The sequence below is a fragment of the Ylistrum balloti genome, unplaced genomic scaffold (genome assembly GCF_031769215.1).
Source record: "Ylistrum balloti isolate Yb309-2 unplaced genomic scaffold, AGI_CSIRO_Ybal_v1 Utg369932, whole genome shotgun sequence".
Classification (NCBI taxonomy): Eukaryota; Metazoa; Mollusca; class Bivalvia; order Pectinida; family Pectinidae; genus Ylistrum; species Ylistrum balloti.
Genome location: NW_026782044.1, coordinates 53,437 through 66,286, shown reverse-complemented (window position 1 = coordinate 66,286; position 12,850 = coordinate 53,437). Strand labels below are relative to the sequence as shown.

Here is a 12,850-nt window from a genome sequence, read left to right as displayed (position 1 = left end):
GATGATTACTGTATGTTCTGTCTCTGATAGGATGACCGCTGTATGCTCTGTCTCTGATAGGATGACTGCTGTATGCTCTGTCTCTGATTGGATGATTACTGTATGTTCTGTCTCTGATTGGATGACTGCTGTATGCTCTGTCTCTGATAGGATGACTGCTGTATGCCCTGTCTCTGATAGGATGACTGCTGTATGCTCTGTCTCTGATAGGATGACTGCTGTATGCCCTGTCTCTGATAGGATGATTACTGTATGTTCTGTCTCTGATAGGATGACTGCTGTATGAACTGTCTCTGATTGGATGACTGCTGTATGCTCTGTCTCTGATAGGATGACTGCTGTATGCTCTGTCTCTGATTGGATGACTGAAGTCTGTTCTATTTCTGATTGGATGACTGGTCTCAGTTTAATCTGTTGCTGGTTGGATGACTGCTTTATCAAATCACTACAAAGGTCAACGCTTGATTATTCATTCTTTAAAATCTGTGGCTCTTTAACATGAATTTAGATAAAAAAAATTAGTATGTTTAAAAGTTCAAAGTGAAAATGAGATTCAACAGTCAATTTATACTCTTTATTTATATATCTGACAGACAATCATTGTCAAAGAAATATCCAAACATTCTAGATTTAGGCAATTTAGGGATGTCATCTGTTTAACCTCAATGTGTAAAATTATCAGTATACAAGGGTATTTCCCTATATAATATAGTACAAGGAATGACATTGGCTTAAAGTATAGTGACACTTTAAGTGATTAACAAACATTTTTTGCATGGCTTTATGTAATTGATCATCATTACAGTGATTCACAAATCTTTATTGGCTTGGCCTGATGTAATTGATCATTACACTGATTTACAAATCTTTATTGGCTTGGCCTGATGTAATTGATCATTACACTGATTTACAAATCTTTATTGGCTTGGCCTGATGTAATTGATCACCATCATAGTGATTTACAAATCTTATTGGCTTGGCCTGATGTAATTGATCACCATCATAGTGATTTACAAATCTTATTGGCTTGGCCTGATGTAATTGATCACCATCATAGTGATTTACAAATCTTTATTGGCTTGGCCTGATGTAATTGATCACCATCATAGTGATTTATAAATCTTTATTGGCTTGGCCTAATGTAATTGATCACCATCACAGTTATTTACAAATCTTTATTGGCTTGGCCTGATGTAATTGATCATTACACTGATTTACAAATCTTTATTGGCTTGGCCTGATGTAATTGATCACCATCATAGTGATTTACAAATCTTATATATCTTGGCCTGATGTAATTGATCACCATCATAGTGATTTACAAATCTTATTGGCTTGGCCTGATGTAATTGATCACCATCATAGTGATTTACAAATCTTTATTGGCTTGGCCTGATGTAATTGATCACCATCATAGTGATTTATAAATCTTTATTGGCTTGGCCTGATGTAGTTGATCATTACACTTATTTACAAATATTTATTGGCTTGGCCTAATGTAATTGATCACCATCATAGTGATTTACAAATATTTATTGGCTTGGCCTGATGTAATTGATCACCATCATAGTGATTTACAAATCTTTATTGGCTTGGCCTGATGTAATTGATCACCATCATAGTGATTTACAAATATTTATTGGCTTGGCCTAATGTAATTGATCACCATCATAGTGATTTACAAATCTTTATTGGCTTGGCCTGATGTAGTTGATCATTACACTGATTTACAAATATTTATTGGCTTGGCCTAATGTAATTGATCACCATCATAGTGATTTACAAATCTTTATTGGCTTGGCCTGATGTAATTGATCATTACACTGATTTACAAATCTTTATTGGCTTGGCCTGATGTATTGGATCATCATCACAGTTATTTACAAATCTTTATTGGCATGGCCTAAAAGTGTTGATTGGGAAAGATTTAGTCCTATGATGCGGTATATTAGCATAGACTGTCAATATAATGTATTCTGTGTATGTTTAATTTGGCCTTGCCTTCCCAGTGCACTGTGCAGGCCTGTGTACGGGAGATTGTTGGCTGCACTTTAACACTGGAGGATGAGAAATTCCTTAGTTATGTCAAGTGGTTGTATGTCTGTTTCTCTACCAGACAGACAGACACTGGTGTAGTGTGTGGAGTGTTTTCTACATCCCTGTGTGTTCTCCAGGATCACTGGTCACCATTCACCCATATTAACAACACATCACTGTAGTTTAACCAGACAGCATCAACCTCGGACCATCTAATTGTTAGTAATTAACATTGGTAAGTATACCAATTACATATCCAAGTGCACCATGTTACATACTTCTGCATGTGCTCAGTTTGTATATCGGTGACGGCGTGGTGGTATCACAAACAGGAATTTATTACACTGAAGTTTGAGTTATATTGGTGTCCTTTGATTTACATTTTTAATCAGCGATTCCTGAAATCTCTGGAATTGCTGGGTTTCAGTAGCCATTGATTATTATCACACAACTCAAGGCCTTTATTGACAAGTTTGGGAGGACTGGAATCTGAAGTTGTGCGGTCTGAACATTCTTGTAATGTAGCTGATATTTAACATTGAATCAACAGCTGACTAGTGGATAACGCCAGGAGCAGATGATCAAATCCTGACAGTCTTCCAACGAAGATAAATTGGTAAATACATCAACAGATTTCTGCTGATACTGATTGTTGACTATTGATATCATACAGGCAATATATCTGCTGAAATAGTTGTACTTCAGGGACTAATCATGACTTAGTTAGTAATTACTTTTCATATCCAGACAGATAAAATCTCAATAGACAACTTTTTGATTAGACAGGTGATCTCAATAGGCAAGTGTTTAATTAGACAGGTTAAATCTCAGTAATAAATGTTAGATTAGACATGTTGAATCTCAGTAGACAGGTTAAATCTCAGTAACAAATGTTGGATTAGACATGTTGAATCTCAGTAGACAGGTTAAATCTCAGTAACAAATTTTAGATTAGACATGTTGAATCTCAGTAGAAAAATCTCAGTAACAAATTTTAGATTAGACATGTTGAATCTCAGTAGACAGGTTAAATCTCAGTTAACAAATTTTAGATTAGACATGTTGAATCTCAGTAGACAGGTTAAATCTCAGTAACTTTTAGATTAGACATGTTGTCTCAGTAGACAGGTTAAATCTCATATCTCAGAAATCCATATGTTAGATTAGACATGTTGAATCTTTATCTCAGTAACAAATTTTAGATTAGACATGTTGAATCTCAGTAGACAGGTTAATCTCAGTAGACAGGTTAATCTCTAACAAATGTTAGATTAGACATGTTGAATCTCAGTAGACAGGTTAAATCTCAGTAGACAGGTTAAATCTCAGTATTTTAGTGACATGTTGAATCTCAGTAGACAGGTTAAATCTCAGTAACAAATTTTAGATTAGACATGTTGAATCTCAGTAGACAGGTTAAATCTCAGTAGACAGGTTAAATCTCAGTAGACAGGTTAAATCTCAGTAACAAATGTTAGATTAGACATGTTGAATCTCAGTAGACAGGTTAAATCTCAGTAGACAGGTTAAATCTCAGTAACAAATTTTAGATTAGACATGTTGAATCTCAGTAGACAGGTTAAATCTCAGTAGACAGGTTAAATCTCAGTAACAAATTTTAGATTAGACATGTTGAATCTCAGTAGACAGGTTAAATCTCAGTAACAAATTTTAGATTAGACATGTTGAATCTCAGTAGACAGGTTAAATCTCAGTAGACAGGTTAAATCTCAGTAGACAGGTTAAATTAAATCTCAGTAACAAATTTTAGATTAGACATGTTGAATCTCAGTAACAGGTTAAATCTCAGTAACAGGTTAAATTAAACAAATGTTAGATTAGACATGTTGAATCTCAGTAGACAGGTTAAATCTCAGTAGACAGGTTAAATCTCAGTAACAAATTTTAGATTAGACATGTTGAATCTCAGTAGACAGGTTAAATCTCAGTAACAAATTTTAGATTAGACATGTTGAATCTCAGTAGACAGGTTAAATCTCAGTAACAAATTTTAGATTAGACATGTTGAATCTCAGTAGACAGGTTAAATCTCAGTAGACAGGTTAAATCTCAGTAACAAATGTTAGATTAGACATGTTGAATCTCAGTAGACAGGTTAAATCTCAGTAATAAATGTTAGATTAGACATGTTGAATCTCAGTAGACAGGTTAAATCTCAGTAATAAATGTTAGATTAGACATGTTGAATCTCAGTAGACAGGTTAAATCTCAGTAATAAATGTTAGATTAGACATGTTGAATCTCAGTAGACAGGTTAAATCTCAGTAATGAATGTTAGATTAGACATGTTGAATCTCAGTAGACAGGTTAAATCTCAGTAATAAATGTTAGATTAGACATGTTGAATCTCAGTAGACAGGTTAAATCTCAGTAATGAATGTTGGATTAGACATGTTGAATCTCAGTAGACAGGTTAAATCTCAGTAATAAATGTTAGATTAGACATGTTGAATCTCAGTAGACAGGTTAAATCTCAGTAATAAATGTTAGATTAGACATGTTGAATCTCAGTAGACAGGTTAAATCTCAGTAATAAATGTTAGATTAGACATGTTAAATCTCAGTAGACAGGTTAAATCTCAGTAATAAATGTTAGATTAGACATGTTAAATCTCAGTAGACAGGTTAAATCTCAGTAACAAATGTTAGATTAGACATGTTGAATCTCAGTAGACAGGTTAAATCTCAGTAATAAATGTTAGATTAGACATGTTGAATCTCAGTAGACAGGTTAAATCTCAGTAACAAATGTTGGATTAGACATGTTAAATCTCAGTAGACAGGTTAAATCTCAGTAACAAATGTTAGATTAGACATGTTAAATCTCAGTAGACAGGTTAAATCTCAGTAACAAATGTTAGATTAGACATGTTGAATCTCAGTAGACAGATGCTTGATTAGTCAGATGATATCAGAACCATATGTTTGATTAGACAGATAATCTTTATAACAGGTGTTCGATTAAACAGGTGATCTCTGTGACAGGTGTTTGATTAGACAGGTGATCTGAGTGACAGGTGTTTGATTAGACAGGTGATCTCTGTAACAGGAGTTTGATTAGACAGGTGATCTGAGTGACAGGTGTTTGATGAGACAGGTGATCTCAGTGACAAGTGTTTGATTAGACAGGTGATCTGAGTGACAGGTGTTTGATTAGACAGGTGATCTGAGTGACAGGTGTTTGATGAGACAGGTGATCTCAGTGACAAGTGTTTGATTAGACAGGTGATCTGAGTGACAGGTGTTTGATTAAACAGGTGATCTGAGTGACAGGTGTTTGATTAGACAGATGATCTTAGTGACAGGTGTTTGATTAGACAGGTGATCTCAGTGACAGGTGTTTGATGAGACAGGTGATCTCAGTGACAGGTGTTTGATTAGACAGATGATCTTAGTGACAGGTGTTTGATTAGACAGGTGATCTCAGTGACAGGTGTTTGATGAGACAGGTGATCTGAGTGACAGGTGTTTGATTAAACAGGTGATCTCAGTGACAGGTGTTTGATGAGACAGGTGATCTCAGTGACAGGTGTTTGATGAGACAGGTGATCTCAGTGACAGGTGTTTGATTAGACAGGTGATTACTTATGTTTTCATTTGAAGCAGATAACTTTCAATATCTATAGACAGGTTTTTAAGTATACAGCAAAGTGGTCAGAGTTAACAGGTATTTAGTGTAAAAGAGAGTCTGGTCACTATAAACAGGTTTTTAGAATATACAGCAAAGTGGTCAGAGTTAACAGGTATTCAGTGTAAAAGAGTTTCTGGTCACTATAAACAGGTTTTTAGAGTATACAGCAAAGTGGTCAGAGTTAACAGGTATTTAGTGTAAAAGAGTGTCTGGTCACTATAAACAAGTTTTTAAGTATACAGCAAAGTGGTCAGAGTTAACAGGTATTTAGTGTAAAAGAGTGTCTGGTCACTATAAACAAGTTTTTAAGTATACAGCAAAGTGGTCAGAGTTAACAGGTATTCAGTGTAAAAGAGTGTCTGGTCACTATAAACAGGTTTTTAGAATATACAGCAAAATGGTCAGAGTTAACAGGTATTCAGTGTAAAAGAGAGTCTGGTCACTATAAACAGGTTTTTAGAGTATACAGCAAAGTGGTTAGAGTTAACAGGTATTCAGTGTAAAAGAGAGTCTGGTCACTATAGACAGGTTTTTAGAGTATACAGCAAAGTGGTCAGAGTTAACAGGTATTCAGTGTAAAAGAGAGTCTGGTCACTATAGACAGGTTTGATGTCTTTTTGTTCCCAGGTACTACACCGACAACTGCTCCCAAAAATGATGTCTATTCTATCAGGGATGTGTTAAGAACATGTTCCTGGTTTCGTTGACTCCTGCTTTCAGTGGTACATAAATGTAATCATTGAGGATCAATATGATGATAATCTTTTACCTGTTCATTAGAAAATGTTGTTTCTGTTATGAATGTTTCACAACTAATATGAAATTATATGACCAGAGAAAATAATCGGCAGATTGTTAACACGTTATCCAAAATTAATATATAATTGACAGGTGTCTGTTTCTGCACATGTCAGGTGTAAAAGTGACTGTTATATCTAGCTAAGCGACCTTGTTTTGTTTGTCAGTCAAAACTTACGTACAGGAATCCACTTTGTTACATATTAATATTTCATATGTTAGTTTACTATTTGTGGTTAACAATAACTATCAGTATTGAATATCAGTGCTTGTGTTACCTAATATTGGAATGTTAATTATGAACAGCTGACAGATGTTTTAAAGATCCTATAGAGTTACAACAAATTCTTAACATCATGTATATAATAGTTTCTACCATGTAGATCTGTTATATAAAATGAAACTTTCATATGTTTTTGTAATGAAGATATAGAGGACACTAATAACAAAACCAGAATGTGAAAAATGAAGTTTGTTGTTGTTACTGATATCAGTGGTTTTAATGGAATGTGACTTTATAATGGACAATGGTTTTACTCTTTGTGACAACTAAAGAATTTTGAAACGAGAGTTTCATAAAAGATTGAAATCTTGAAATAAGTATTGGGAAGTGGCAGCTTCCCATTTCTCCTTTTATTATTGATAATTATGAAATGTTATAATAAATTCAAATTAAACTGAAACAAACAATAAAACCATTAATCTGTGATCTTATTGTTGAAGCCTTTTAGTCCAAGGGAGATAACTATGTTGATAAAAAGGCAAAAGGATTTCAACCTAACTATACCCACTAACTTTGCATAATTCATGTATTTCCTTGTGTAGATAGTTTGTTGAAAAAGTTACAGACTGAAGTTTGGTTCTTGTGTTTTGTAATAGAGAGTTGTAGCCCTTTCTTTATTCTGATACCAATTCAAATTTGACAAGTTTTCCAATGTTGTTTCATATTATCATCAGATTTTACAGATACTATATGTACAATTAATTGATGATGTGTGATGGATATAGTGTTGTTCTTATGTGTTATTATTTAAAATTTAACATACAGAGTTATTAGAATGTTTTACTTTTACATGTGAGGAATTACTTTGATACTACTTGATAAGTTCAGAGCACAATGAATATGTAAATTAAATGGAGTTTGTTTAAATTGAGATGAGGAAGACAATCTATAAATTTGCAAGTTATTTTTGGTATGAAGATTCTTTTTTAAAACAGGTGCTTTATACCACAATAGTACAAGTAATCATTATACTGATTAAGTCACAAAATGATTACATTTAGTATAGAAACCATTGCATCATCCTTATTATTGTAATTAATTGGCTAAAACATACACAAGTAGCTTGAATTAAAGAACATCAACATTTTCAAAAGAGATGAAATATTCTGAATGATAAAGATAATCACCAGTTTGCTTTGAAATATTCTTAATGATAAAAATAATCATGTTGCTCTATGCTCAATATACAGAATGAGTCAACGCAATGTAAAATGAGAAGGATGTTCTGTGAAAAATTCCGTGTTCCAGTGATTATTTTACCATCAAGAAGTTTGCAGCTGATATGAGTTTTATCAGTGGGAAAATACATCTATCTTGTAAGTCGGCAGTAGAATTCTAAACGAGATGCTTTTAAAAACTGTTAGGTTACAGTCAAGTTTGATAAGGAATCATACCTATCTAAACTGTACATTATGAAACAGATGTTCCACGTCAAAAAAAATAAAGAAATTAAAAGGTATGTGTATTAAATAATGCTTTTATGTATACAGTTTGATGGTATGTACATTGTACATGTATATTTTATTTATAAAAACGTATCTTCATTATACGTATTATTTTGGTGCTGCTACAAAAGTGTACAGGTGCTCATCGCTCAGAGATATATCTTAACAGTGTAAAGTTTCCCTGGAGAATCTATCCTACAGGGAAAGAACAGTGTAAATCTGATGTCAAATGGATACCATTTCATTTGTTGATGTTTGTTAGATATAGTTTTACTTAATGTTGTTAGTTGGATAATTTGATTAACTTTGATGTTAACTGGATAAAGTTTGACTCACTGTGATGTTAGCTGGATAAAGTTTGACTCACTGTGATGTTAACTGGATAAAGTTTGACTCACTGTGATGTTAGCTGGATAAAGTTTGACTCACTGTGATGTTAGCAGGATAAAGTTTGACTCACTGTGATGTTAGCAGGATAAAGTTTGACTCACTGTGATGTTAGCAGGATAAAGTTTGACTCACTGTGATGTTAGCAGGATAAAGTTTGACTCACTGTGATGTTAGCAGGATAAAGTTTGACTCACTGTGATGTTAGCTGGATAAAGTTTGACTCACTGTGATGTTAACTGGATAAAGTTTGACTCACTGTGATGTTAGCTGGATAAAGTTTGACTCACTGTGATGTTAGCAGGATAAAGTTTGACTCACTGTGATGTTAGCAGGATAAAGTTTGACTCACTGTGATGTTAGCAGGATAAAGTTTGACTCACTGTGATGTTAGCAGGATAAAGTTTGACTCACTGTGATGTTAGCAGGATAAAGTTTGACTCACTGTGATGTTAGCAGGATAAAGTTTGACTCACTGTGATGTTAGCTGGATAAAGTTTGACTCACTGTGATGTTAGCAGGATAAAGTTTGACTCACTGTGATGTTAGCTGGATAAAGTTTGACTCGCTGTGATGTTAGCAGGATAAAGTTTGACTCACTGTGATGTTAGCAGGATAAAGTTTGACTCACTGTGATGTTAGCTGGATAAAGTTTGACTCACTGTGATGTTAGCAGGATAAAGTTTGACTCACTGTGATGTTAGTTGGTTACAGTTTGACTCACTGTGATGTTAGTTGGTTACAGTTTGACTCACTGTGATGTTAGTTGGTTACAGTTTGACTCACTGTGATGTAGTTGGTTACAGTTAGGCAAATACTTGGGATGAAAATTAACTATATGTATGGTATTAGAATCTTTTTTTTCCATAAAAATGCTATTTCTTTCTGAAAATTGACATCTGCAGACAATGTTAAAAAGGATAAGGAAGGGAATGTATGACAACAATGATATTATTCTGTTGTTTTCTACCTTTTATACTGTCCTCCATCTTCAGTAGTCAGTTAGTTTTTTTCCCACAAAAGCTGTTTCCTATCAGATATGCAGATGTACCCAGGATTTGTGAATATTTCATATTTTGACTGCTAGTGTTAAACACCCTCTACATGATATCTGTATTATCAGTATACAGATGTGAAATATATGTTTTATTCAAGGCTATACAAAATGATATCAGATAACCATACCCAATATGATACAATTTGCACATATTGGAACATTGTAAAGCCTTAAGGGTGTATGCTACCTTACTGTAGCATTTTTTACCAAAGAGTTAATGTTACTCTTCTAATACATGTTAAAAGCATTAAGGGTGTATTTTACATTACTGTGACATTTCCTCTTCCACTGAAGAGTTTTTCTCTTACAGTATGTGTCAAAAACATTTTAAGCCTTAAGGGTGTATGTTATTACACCATGACATTATCTTTTTTACTGAAGAGTTTTACTTAGATACATTGCAAAACCTTAGGGATGTGGTGCTTACCTTACTGTGATATCATCTCTTTGTTAAAGACTTCAGCCTATAAACAATGAACTCTGTGAAGCCTTAAGGTTGTATGTTACCTGACAGTGGTAACTCTTTCCAACTATTGAGAAATCTAAAGCAAAAAGGCAATAAAATCACAACACTTTCTCTGTAACCATTCAAAGTGAACGAGATTTATTTTTCGTGGTGAAAATCAGGATTCTCATTCTGAAACATACAGCAGAGAGAATTAGTATATCTGGTAAGTTTGACTATTGTATGGAAGGGAAAATGCCTGTTAAACAGTCTGCCCACTTCTCACAGAGTTTAGAAGCTAATATTAATATTATTTCATTGTCTTGTCATTAAGCCGAACTGATGGTAAGAGTTATGTTTTGTGCCTCTTGTGATTATTATAGGATAAATATTGTATTACAGGAATTGCAATCACGGAAATACAGGAAGAAGCCACACCTAACCTCCAATGATATGTCACACTGATACAATACATTATTTAGTAAATCTAAAATCCTGCTAGCATGTATTATCTGTTAGAGATTAGGCAGGCTTCTGGTACCTCTTACAAAAAATACTTTGAAACTATAGACTATAGATTAAATGCTTTGTAGAATATCTAATAACACATCACTATGTGTAGAACCACAAGGAATGGTATCCTTCCTAATCTCAGTAAGTTGGAAGAGAAAACGTTTTTCTTACAAAAAAAAGGGCTAACTTATCATTTGACCTGGAAGTGATCTATGCTGAATGGGGTCACATTTCTTTGTGTTTTTATCAAAGTTGATTTTTTCACACCTACTTCCAGAAGATGATAGACACAGAAGGAGGTTTAATGCTTACAAACAGGAAATATGCTACACTTTTTTGATAAGCTTACACACAATTAGTTTTATTGTATTGTAATTAAAATTAGAGATACTTTTCTTTATATTGTAATTTTAAACAAAATCAAATTTGAAGGAGGTAACTATGCTGACATCAATCAAATAACTACAGATCATAACCATATAGACAAACGGGCCTCAATGACAGCTTATCATTAAAAAAAAAGTACGCACAAACAAAAAAAGAGACAAAATGTTTGTTATAATGAGTGGGTTTAAATGATTTTACATGTATAAGTATCAGTGAATGATTTTAATGTTATCAACGATGTTTTGTTCTACAGAAAAGGTGAAAAAATGAGACTATCTACTTTAAAGAATTTTAGGTGTGATGAGGAAGATCCTTTAAATGAAAAAGCAATAAAAAGCTGGTATGTGTAATATATGTTATATATCCATGAAGAAACCCCAAATATATTAACAGGAAAGTCCTTCTAACTTAGATAGTGTTGTGTCAACATATACCTGTCACATGTATGATTCTATAAGTATGTCTATATATATTATGAATAAGTCTTCATTCCATGACCAAGAGAAATATTTTAAGTGGAGTCAAGTACTTCATTACACGTTATAAACCCACGTAAACTTGTACGAACATTCACAGGAAATGAAATGTACAATAAGAGTTTTGTGTAGATTAGGAGTTTATTTATGTGTTCGGTATTTTTCTGTAAATATCCATTTTGACAAAGATTTATCTTTTCATTCTAAGTAAACCTTCGCTTATTCTGTCAAGTTTATTTTTGTTGCCTGTGACTCGCACTGAGAACCCCTGTCACTATGTAATCATCAGATACTTTGATTAATTGTCCTAACATTGATTTGTCAACAACTCTCACAACATTAATTAACAAATGACAATGTTTTGTAAAAATATCCATTTTGTGAGTAACAACTAAATCAGCTGTAATATACACTGCTTTCAACTCATCATTGGTTGTGACATGTATTTTAAACTTTGAGTCTGGTAAACATAAAAGTAGCAGATATACTATATTTAGACTGCACTATTTCCATGATAATGATATTATGTCTATCAAATACCAAACAAATTGATGTGCACTTCTTTTAATGTCATGTTTTCTAAATACCACTGATTTGAAATGCAAATTCACTTAATATCATTGATTTGAAGTACAGCTCCTCTTAATATCATTAATTTGAGATACAGTTCCCTTTAATGTCATTGATTGCAGATGTAGCATTATCCTAATCTCATCAAATTGTTTTCTATTCCCTGGATTTTACACATAAAAATGGTTTTAAGAGAATAACGTTTATCATGTGTATACCTGTAACGTTTTTGTTGGTACATTTGTGTAACACACACACTCACAGATTGTGAGGTACATACAATTGAGAGAGCTGAAAAAACTCCATATTTAAAGGAGTGAAGAGGAAGTAATGGAGCCAGCAGGATGAATTCTATTTTTCCTGAAATAAGATGTAGATCGCTTCAGTGATTTTTCCATCTTTGAGCCCACGTACGTAAACATAATTCATAAAAGCACTGATCAAACAGTAGGTTGTGACATTTACAAGTAGTGTTCTGCATAGTTCAGAAAGTTTTGCCTCGTCTTCAGTCAATTGAGATTTTTTAAATCATTTGTTTGATAGTGATGAACAAATAGTGTTTGGTAAGTTTTGTTCTGAATGTTGAATACATTCTGTAGCAGTACAAAGACATGGGGGAACTTTATATTCTGAATCAACGTTTAAAGATGTGTTTTGGTTCCAGAAGTTGTGAGTAATCAACTATAATGGCATATAAACAGTGATATTGTAAACAAACATTAATGCTGGTTAGTTGTTGGCATGTTGTTTCTATATTTAGCACATCAAAACACACACTAGGTGTACCTATAATGCCAACA

General features: G+C 33.3%; 1 protein-coding gene across 5 annotated transcripts in view; it reads left to right on the top strand.

Annotated features, from left to right (window-relative positions):
- Positions 1 to 12,850, top strand: part of LOC132547071 (kazrin-like) — a 93,270-nt gene that overhangs the window by 42,882 nt on the left and 37,538 nt on the right. The window contains exon 1 of one of the 5 annotated variants that reach the window (XM_060210828.1): positions 2,116 to 2,255. The exons of 3 other annotated variants lie outside the window; for them this stretch is intronic. The gene's annotated coding sequence lies outside the window, so the exon portion shown is untranslated. Of the gene's footprint in view, positions 1 to 2,115; positions 2,273 to 12,850 lie in introns of those variants that run through there. One more of the 5 variants, XM_060210827.1, reaches the window with a different exon arrangement.